This window comes from Helianthus annuus, chromosome 13 (genome assembly GCF_002127325.2).
Source record: "Helianthus annuus cultivar XRQ/B chromosome 13, HanXRQr2.0-SUNRISE, whole genome shotgun sequence".
Taxonomy (NCBI): Eukaryota; Viridiplantae; Streptophyta; class Magnoliopsida; order Asterales; family Asteraceae; genus Helianthus; species Helianthus annuus.
In genome coordinates this window covers 22,584,210-22,593,510 of record NC_035445.2, presented here as the reverse complement: position 1 = coordinate 22,593,510, position 9,301 = coordinate 22,584,210, and positions in this window count along the sequence as shown.

Sequence of the window (9,301 nt, the reverse complement as noted above, 5' to 3'; positions counted from 1 at the left end):
ACCCCACACGTACCACTGTCCTCGGGGAAGGGCACTCACGTAAAACCTACGTGACCTTGTACGTATTCCTGTTCTCAGATTAAGAAGAACACATGGTTACAATAGTCTAGTAAGGATAAACATGGAAAGCCCCCATTAGTAATAAATATAAACACGGGAAACCCCCACTAATAGTACATACATACGTGGGAAGCCCCCACCAAATGAACATACGTATTACTGCTACGAACTTACTTTCTGTGAACTCGCTCAACTAGTTGTTGATCCTCTGTTACATGCCTTGCAGGTCGTTAGATATATGGAGCTTGCACAGGGAGGAGCAGGTCGTTGTGGAGTATGGATCGTGGATGCCATGTTAAAACATTTAAACATTTGAACTATAATATATTTTGGGTTTTCATACTTATGCTTCCGCTACACTTGATACTATAATTATGTTTTGAACACCTATCGTATTGAATGATTGGTTTGCATTTATTTTACTTGATATTAAGTACATGTTCAATATGATTGGTGGCTTGATCCTGGTCAGTCACGCTCCCAAGCGGTGATATTCTGCAGGTGGATTTTGGGGGTGTGACAGATTCGTATCAGAGCCATTGGTTATAGAGAACTTGGTTTTAATATGGGAAAACGTTTTTTTTAAAACCAGACTATAACCAGAACAGTGCTCTCAACGATCCACAACGACGCTTTGCTCCACGTGCAAGACTCAACATCCTAGGTAATAAGGTTTATATTTATTGCCTACATGCTAGAATTGCATAGAACTTTGCTCGTAGTGTGCTTAGATTTCATTGCTCACTATTTGTTATTGCTTGAGAACACCTATGTGCTTACACTCTTCTGTCATCGCACTATTCGCGAACCTTTCTCACTTATGTTGCCTTTGATGTGAAGATCAATGGCCGGACGAATTAACTTGACACAAGCCCAGTTGACGGCTCTTATCAATGAACAAGTTGCTGCGGCACTTGCAGCTGCAAACGCAGGAGGTATACCCTGCAGTCGTAACTCATTCTAGGATCTTTAGATCCTACGTTCCTAAACAATTCTTATGTTTAACCTCGTTCTGTTCTTACACATTAGGTCAACACGCTCATCAGCCTGTTTGTACTTTCAAGAACTTCATGGACTGTCGTCCAAGCACATTCAGTGGCACCGAGGGGGCAGTGGGACTCCTCTATTGGTTTGAGAAGCTAGAATCAGTATTCGAAATGTGTGAATGCCTTGAGGCTCGCAGGGTCAAGTACGCCGCTGGTACTTTGGAAGGAATCGCGTTAACTTGGTGGAACGCGCAAGTACAGATCCTAGGGTTGGCAGCTGCTAACGCCACCCCTTGAAATGATTTCAAGGAGCTGATCAAACGTGAATACTGCACACGGGAAGATATTCACAAGTTGGAAGATGAGTTCTATCATTTGAAAATGACGGGGTCAGAAATCGAAGCTTATACTAAACGGTCGAACGAACTGGCCGTGCTGTGTCCAACTATGGTGGACCCTCCAATTAAGCGTATTGAGTTGTACCTCAAGGGATTAGCGCCAGAGATTCAGAGCCATGTGACATCGGCTAATCTTGATAATATCCAGGCTATTCAGCGCCTTGCTCATCGTATTACGGATCAGGCAGTGGAGCAGAACAAGCTGCCAAAACGCATCAGTGCTACTACTACTGCTGTTACTACTTCTGCTACTCCCAGTGACAACAAAAGAAAGTGGGAGGGGGATTCTGGCAAGGGTTCAGCAACAGTTCAGTCTGAGGCCCAACAGCAGAAGATTGATCACTACCAGAGTCCTAGTCAGCAATCTTCTGGTGGTCACAGGCAGAAAAGGTATCAAAGATCTCACCCCAAGTGTCACAACTGTAACAGGCACCACAGCGGCCAGTGCAACAAGGGACGTTGCCAAAGGTGTCTCAAGATGGGTCACGAGGCCAAAGACTGTAGGAGTCCATGGCCTGCGAATCAGAATCAGCAACACCCACCACCAGCTCCACAGAACCAGCATCAGCAGCAGCAATAGCGAGGCAACAGGGGATGTTTTCAGTGTGGGGCTGAAGGGCATTTCAAGCGTGATTGTCCCTAGTTGAACCAGAACCAGAATCGCAACAATAACAACAATCAGGGAAATGGCAACAACAACAACAATGGTGGGAACAACAACGGCAACGAAGCTAGGGGACGAGTATTTGTGCTGGGGCAGGGAGAAGCGAGAAATGATCCCAACGTAGTCATGGGTAAGTTTCTTCTTGACGACTTTTATGTTACTGTATTGTTTGATTCGGGTGCGGATACAAGTTACGTGTCATTGAAAGATTAGCCAAATGTTAAAGTGTGCACCAACTCCCCTAAACACCAAACATGTCGTAGAATTAGCTAACGGTAAAAGTCTAGAAGCAACACACGTAGTTCAGGGTTGTAATCTTATCCTCGCTGGTCAGACTTTCTCCATCGACCTCATTCCTATAGTTCTGGGTAGTTTTGATATTGTTGTCGGCATGGATTGGTTATCCAAGCAGCAAGCAGAGATCCTATGTAAGGAGAAGATCATTCGTATTCCTCGTTCGGGTAAAGAACCTCTCGAAGTTCAGGGCGACAAGAGTGGTGCTGTGGTTGGCATCATCTCTTTCTTGAAGGCACATAAATGTTTACGAAAGGGGCACACTGCTATTCTGGAATTAGTTACTAATGCATCGGCGAAAGAGAAAAGAATAGAGGATATTCCAGTTGTACGCGAATTTCCTCAGGTGTTTCCTGAAGATTTACCTGGTCTACCGCCTCATCGTCAGGTCGAGTTTCAAATCAAGCTAGCTCCAGGAGCAGCGCCTATAGCTCGCGCACCGTATCGTTTATGTGACAACTCGTATTTCGGACCCACTTTGTGTAACGTATGTGAACGTGTTATGCTCATACGAACTTTGATTTATTGAATGTTATTATGTGTATGTATGTACGTCATTGAATGTGTGTATGTATTTAATGACCCGAGCGCACAACACATATCGATCGCACAAGCCCATTTGGGCTATACTTTATATTTGGACCAATGGGCGGCCCATTGAGGGTTCGGCCCATTCTCTACTCGTATACACTTAGGGTAGGGCAACTACTCCTCACTTTTACAAAACACAATACACACACTCAAACCCTAGATCTTCCTCTCGTTTGTTTGGAACCCGATGGCAACAACACCTTTACTTTCGAAGATATCTCCTGAATTGGATCAATTCTTGTCACCCTCTTTCATATCGGTTAGTATCTTGTTATTGTTTTCGTGTTGAATGATGATATGAATCCATGCTAGACTAAAACCGATTAGGGTAGTATGTGTGATGATAAGCTAATGATGTTAGGTGGTTATGTTCATATGAATCGGCTGTTATAATGATTAACTAAAGAACCGAAAGATGCATGTAATCGGCTGTGTAATTATGTGCTCGAGTATGATATTCGAATGATTGTTGTGTCAATATGTAGGGTACATGTTAGGAATTAAATTCACGATTATGTTAGTGTGTTTGAAGGTGATTGATTGTTCATGAATTACTATGATATGAGTGTTCATGTGAATTAGTGATAAGTCTCTTGTTTTGATCGAATATGGATTAGTTTGAAAACTGTTAATTGATTTGTGTAAATTTGGAAAAAACTGATTAGTGGTTGATTGACATGATAAACTTGGAAACTTGGATAATTGTAACCGACTTGCATAATATTCGGTAATCAAGTCAATCACACAAAACCGATCCAGCCGCACAAGGAGTCTGTTCGCACAAGACTCCGGACCACACAAGCTTTCCGGGTCGCACAAGCCACCCTAATCGCACAACTTGTCCGTGTCGCACAAACAGACCTAACCGCACAAGAATTCCCCAGTTGCACAACCCACTAGAATCGCACAAGGCCTAAGGTTAGTTAATGGGCCGTAGTCTTGGGCTGGGTAATGAAGCTGGACCGCACATGTTGTATGCTTGCTTAAACTGTTGGGCTGGGTGGTAAATTGGGCTGGTCTAGTCCGATCGTACAAGACCAGTCATATCGCACAAGACTTTTGTTTTTGGGCCGCATATGTTTTTGGATCACTTACACAATTTGGGCCGGTACATGTTGGATCGCACAACATGTTGGGCCGTTTACTTTTGGGCTAATAGTTTAGACGCACATGTATGATTTGCATTGTTATGCTTTGACTGTTTACGTGCTACGTGTTGCTATGATTTATACGTGCCTTACTTGAAGTCAAAACCTGACTTGTATGGTAACCCTGTTAGGACGTGGTTGACCACTGTTAGTTCAAGAACCCTCTCCTTTGTGTATCTGCCGAGCAACCCAAGGTGAGTTCACACTCTTACCAAGGCATGGGATTCCCGGGGTGTTGGGAATGGGATTGATAAGGATAAGGTTGAATAGACTCATACGGACACTGTTACTAGACTACCATACCATCGTCCTCGGTTGTGCAGGACACATACGTAAAACCTACGTATAACTAAGTTACTCGCTATCCTCGGTTGTGAAGGATACTCACGTAAAACCTGCGTGAACGGATACTCACTACTGCCTCGGTTGTGTCAGGCACTTACGTAAAACCTATGTAAACCCCCACGTACCCTATCCTCGGTTGTGAAGGATACTTACGTAAATCCTACGTAAACTTGTACGTATTACTGTTCTCGGTTATGAAGAACACTTATGGTTACACATAGTCTAGTGGATTAATAACATGGGAAGCCCCCACCAATAGAAACCTATATTGGCCCAGTAGAGCCACTTGATACTCATGGACTTACTATTACGCATTTACTTTCTGTGAACTCGCTCAACTAGTTGTTGACTCTCTGCTGCATGCCTTGCAGGACCTTAGGTACGTTATGGAGCTTGCACAGGGAGGAGCAGGTCGTTGTGGGCAAATGGATCGTGATTACTTATGTCATTACATACATTAATACTTATGATTGGGTTTTTACATTAATGCTTCCGCTACACTTAATTATGTTGGTTTGATAAACACCTATCGTATTGTTGGATAATTATTACTATTTATTTGCATGTTCAATATGATTGGTGGCTTGATCCTGGTCAGTCACGCTCCCAAGCGGTGGTACTCCGCGTGTGGGATTTTGGGGGTGTGACAGATTGGTATCAGAGCCATTGGTTATAGAGAACTCGGTTTTAATATGGGAAAAACGATTTTATTAAAACCAGACTATAACCAGAACAGTGCTCTCAACGATCCACAACGACGCTTCGCTCCACGTGCAAGACTCGACATCCTAGGTAATAAGGTTTATGTTTATTGCCTGTTTGCTAGAACTGCTTAGAACTTTGCTCGCATTACGCTTAGATACACATGACTTTATTACATGAGAATACCTACGTGCTTACACTTTTCTGTCATCGCCCTACTCGCGAACCCCTCTCACTTACATTACTTTTATAATGAAGATCATGTCCGGACGTGTGAACATGACTCAAGCCCAGCTAGAGGCCCTCGTTCAAGCTCAAGTTGCTGCGGCACTTGCAGCTGCTCAAGCAGGTAGTATACCCTGCAGTATAGACTCATACTAGGATCCTTAGATCCCGCATTAACTCTCGTATTTAATCTCATCCTATTCGTACACAATAGGTCAACACGCGCAGCAACCTGTCTGCACTTTCAAGAACTTCATGGACTGTCGTCCAAGTACTTTCAGCAGCACAGAGGGGGCAGTTGGACTCCTCCACTGGTTTGAAAAGCTCGAGTCTGTATTCGAGATGTGTGAATGCCCTGAGGCTCGCAGGGTGAAATACGCCACTGGCACGCTAGAAGGAATAGCACTAACTTGGTGGAACGTCCAAGTTCAGATCTTAGGGTTGGCAGCTGCTAACGCCACACCCTGGAACGAATTCAAGGAACTGATCAAGAGGGAGTATTGTACTCGGGAAGACATCCATAAGCTGGAGGATGAGTTTTACCATCTGAAGATGACTGGATCAGAGATTGAAGCTTACACCAAAAGGTCAAACGAACTGGCCGTACTGTGTCCAACTATGGTGGACCCTCCAATTAAGCGCATTGAGTTATATCTCAAAGGGTTGGCGCCAGAGATCCAGAGCCACGTTACTTCGGCTAATCTTGATAACATCCAGGATATTCAACGCCTCGCTCACCGCATCACAGACCAGGCAGTGGATCAGAACAAACTGCCTAAACGTATCAGCGCTACTGCTACCGTTACTACTTCAGCTACTCCTGCTACTCCTAGTGACAGTAAGAGAAAATGGGATGGGGATTCCAGCAAGGGATCAGCTTCAGTTCAGTCTCAGGCCCAGCAGCGAAAGACTGACAGTTATCAGAGTCCCAGTCAACACTCTTCAGGTAACCACAGGCAGGGCGGATATCGAGGGAACCTCCCAAAGTGCAACAACTGCGGCAGACACCACGGTGGCCAGTGTAACAAGGGTCGCTGTCAAAGATGCCTCAAGATGGGTCATGAGGCTAAGGATTGTAGAAGCCCTCGTCCTGCGAACCAGAACCAGCAGCAGCCACAGGCACAGCAGAATCAGCAACAGGGCAACAAAGTATGTTTTTAGTGTGGGGCAGAAGGTCACTTCAAGAGGCACTGTCCTCAGCTAAACAGGAACCAGAACAACAACCATAACAATCAGGGCAATGGCAACAACAACAACGGGGGAAACAACAACGGCAACGAGGCAAGGGGTCGTGCATTCGTGCTAGGTCGAGGCGACGCAGTGAACGATCCCAACGTAGTTATGGGTAAGTTTCTCCTCGACAATATTTATGTTACTGTTTTATTTGATTCGGGCGCGGATACAAGTTATATTTCTGTGAAAGCTAGTAAATTGTTAAAACGTACATCAACACCTCTAAACACCAAACACGTCGTAGAACTAGCTAATGGTAAAAGTTTAGAAGCCACGCAGATAGTCAGGGGTTGTAGTATCGACTTAGCCGGTCAAGTTTTCTCCATCAACCTTATTCCCATAGTCTTGGGAAGTTTTGATATCGTTATTGGGATGGATTGGTTGTCCCAACATCAGGCAGAGATCTTATGCAGCGAAAACATCATTCGTATTCCACGTTCTGGTCAAGAACCTCTCGAAGTCCAAGGCGACAAGAGTGGTGCAGTAGTTGGCATCATCTCTTTCTTGAAGGCTCAGAAATGCTTACGAAAGGGGCACACTGCCATTCTGGCACTCGTTACAGACGCATCAGCAAAGGAAAAGAAATTGGAGGATATTCCAATTGTACGCGACTACCCTCAGGTGTTTCCTGAAGACTTACCTGGCTTACCGCCTCACCGTCAGGTCGAATTTCAAATCGAGCTCGCTCCAGGAGCAGCACCCATAGCTCGCGCACCATATCGTCTAGCTCCATCAGAATTAGAAGAATTGTCAAAGCAGCTACAAGAGCTCTTGGAAAAGGGCTTCATACGCCCAAGCTCTTCGCCTTGGGGAGCTCCAGTACTATTTGTGAGAAAGAAAGACGGTACGTTCAGAATGTGCATCGACTATCGTGAATTGAACAAGGTAACAGTGAAGAACCGTTATCCTCTTCCACGCATTGACGACTTATTCGACCAGTTGCAAGGGTCTTGCTACTATTCGAAGATAGACCTGAGGTCAGGTTATCATCAGCTGAGAGTCCGGGAGGAGGACGTCTCCAAAACCGCATTCAGAACTCGCTACGGCCACTACGAGTTTCTAGTCACGCCGTTCGGGTTAACGAACGCGCCTGCCGTATTTATGGACCTTATGAACAGGGTGTGCAAACCCTATCTTGACAAGTTCGTCATTGTCTTCATCGACGACATCCTGATCTACTCCAAGAGTCAGGAAGAACACGAGCAGCATCTACGATTGATTTTGGAACTCCTACGGAAGGAACAGCTGTACGCTAAGTTTTCGAAATGCGACTTCTGGCTTCGTGAAGTCCACTTTCTAGGCCACATAGTGAACAAGGATGGGATCCATGTCGATCCATCCAAGGTAGACTCGATCAGGAACTTGCCTGCACCACGTACGCCAACGGAAATACGCCAATTCTTGGGTTTGGCGGGTTACTACAGACGGTTTATCAAGGTTTTCTCAAAGATTGCTCAGCCGCTTACGCTACTGATACAGAAGGGTGTCACCTGTCGCTGGGGAGAGCCCCAGGAGACTGCTTTTCAGCACTTAAAGGATAGACTTTGCAGTGCACCTATCCTCTCATTGCCAGAGGGCACAGACGACTTTGTGGTTTATTGTGATGCATCCATTCAGGGTCTTGGGTGTGTGTTAATGCAGCGCGACAAGGTTATTGCTTATGCTTCGCGCCAACTTAAGATTCACGAACGGAACTACACGACGCACGATTTAGAGCTGGGAGCTGTTGTTTTCGCGCTTAAGATATGGCGACACTACCTGTACGGTACCAGGTGCACGATTTACACCGATCACAAGAGTCTCGAGCATATTCTTAAGCAGAAGGATTTGAACATGCGTCAACGACGATGGGTTGAACTACTGAACGATTACGAATGCGCCATTAAGTACCATCCAGGCAAAGCCAATGTTGTGGCTGATGCCCTCAGTCGGAAGGACACTTTACCGCGGCGCGTGCGAGCGCTACAACTTACGATTCACTCTAGCCTTCCAGCAGACGGTGCCTACTATGTAACGGGGCGTATTTGGGTCCCACTCTATGGCGGTCTACGCGAACTTGTGATGGACGAAGCTCACAAGTCTCGTTACTCGGTACACCCAGGGTCGGACAAAATGTACCACGACATCAGAACTACTTATTGGTGGCCTAGCATGAAGGCCCACATCGCTACTTACGTTGGCAAGTGCTTGACCTGTGCGAGCGTCAAGGTTGAATACCAGAAACCAGCGGGCCTACTTCAGCAGCCTAAGATACCTCAATGGAAATGGGAAGAAATTTCCATGGATTTCGTTACAGGCCTACCTAGATCCCAGTGTGGGAATGATACCATATGGGTGATCGTGGATCGACTCACCAAGTCTGCACACTTCCTGGCTATAAAGGAAACGGATAAGTTCTCCATTCTCGCAGACATTTATCTTAAAGAAGTTGTTTCGAGGCACGGAGTGCCCACATCCATCATTTCGGATCGCGATGCACGATTCACGTCAGAACTATGGCAAGCAATGCACAAATCTTTCGGCTCACGATTAGACATGAGCACAGCATATCATCCTCAGACGGATGGGCAGTCTGAGCGAACGATTCAAACTCTTGAAGACATGCTTCGGGCATGTGTTATCGATTTCGGCAACGGCTGGGAAAAGCATCTCCCT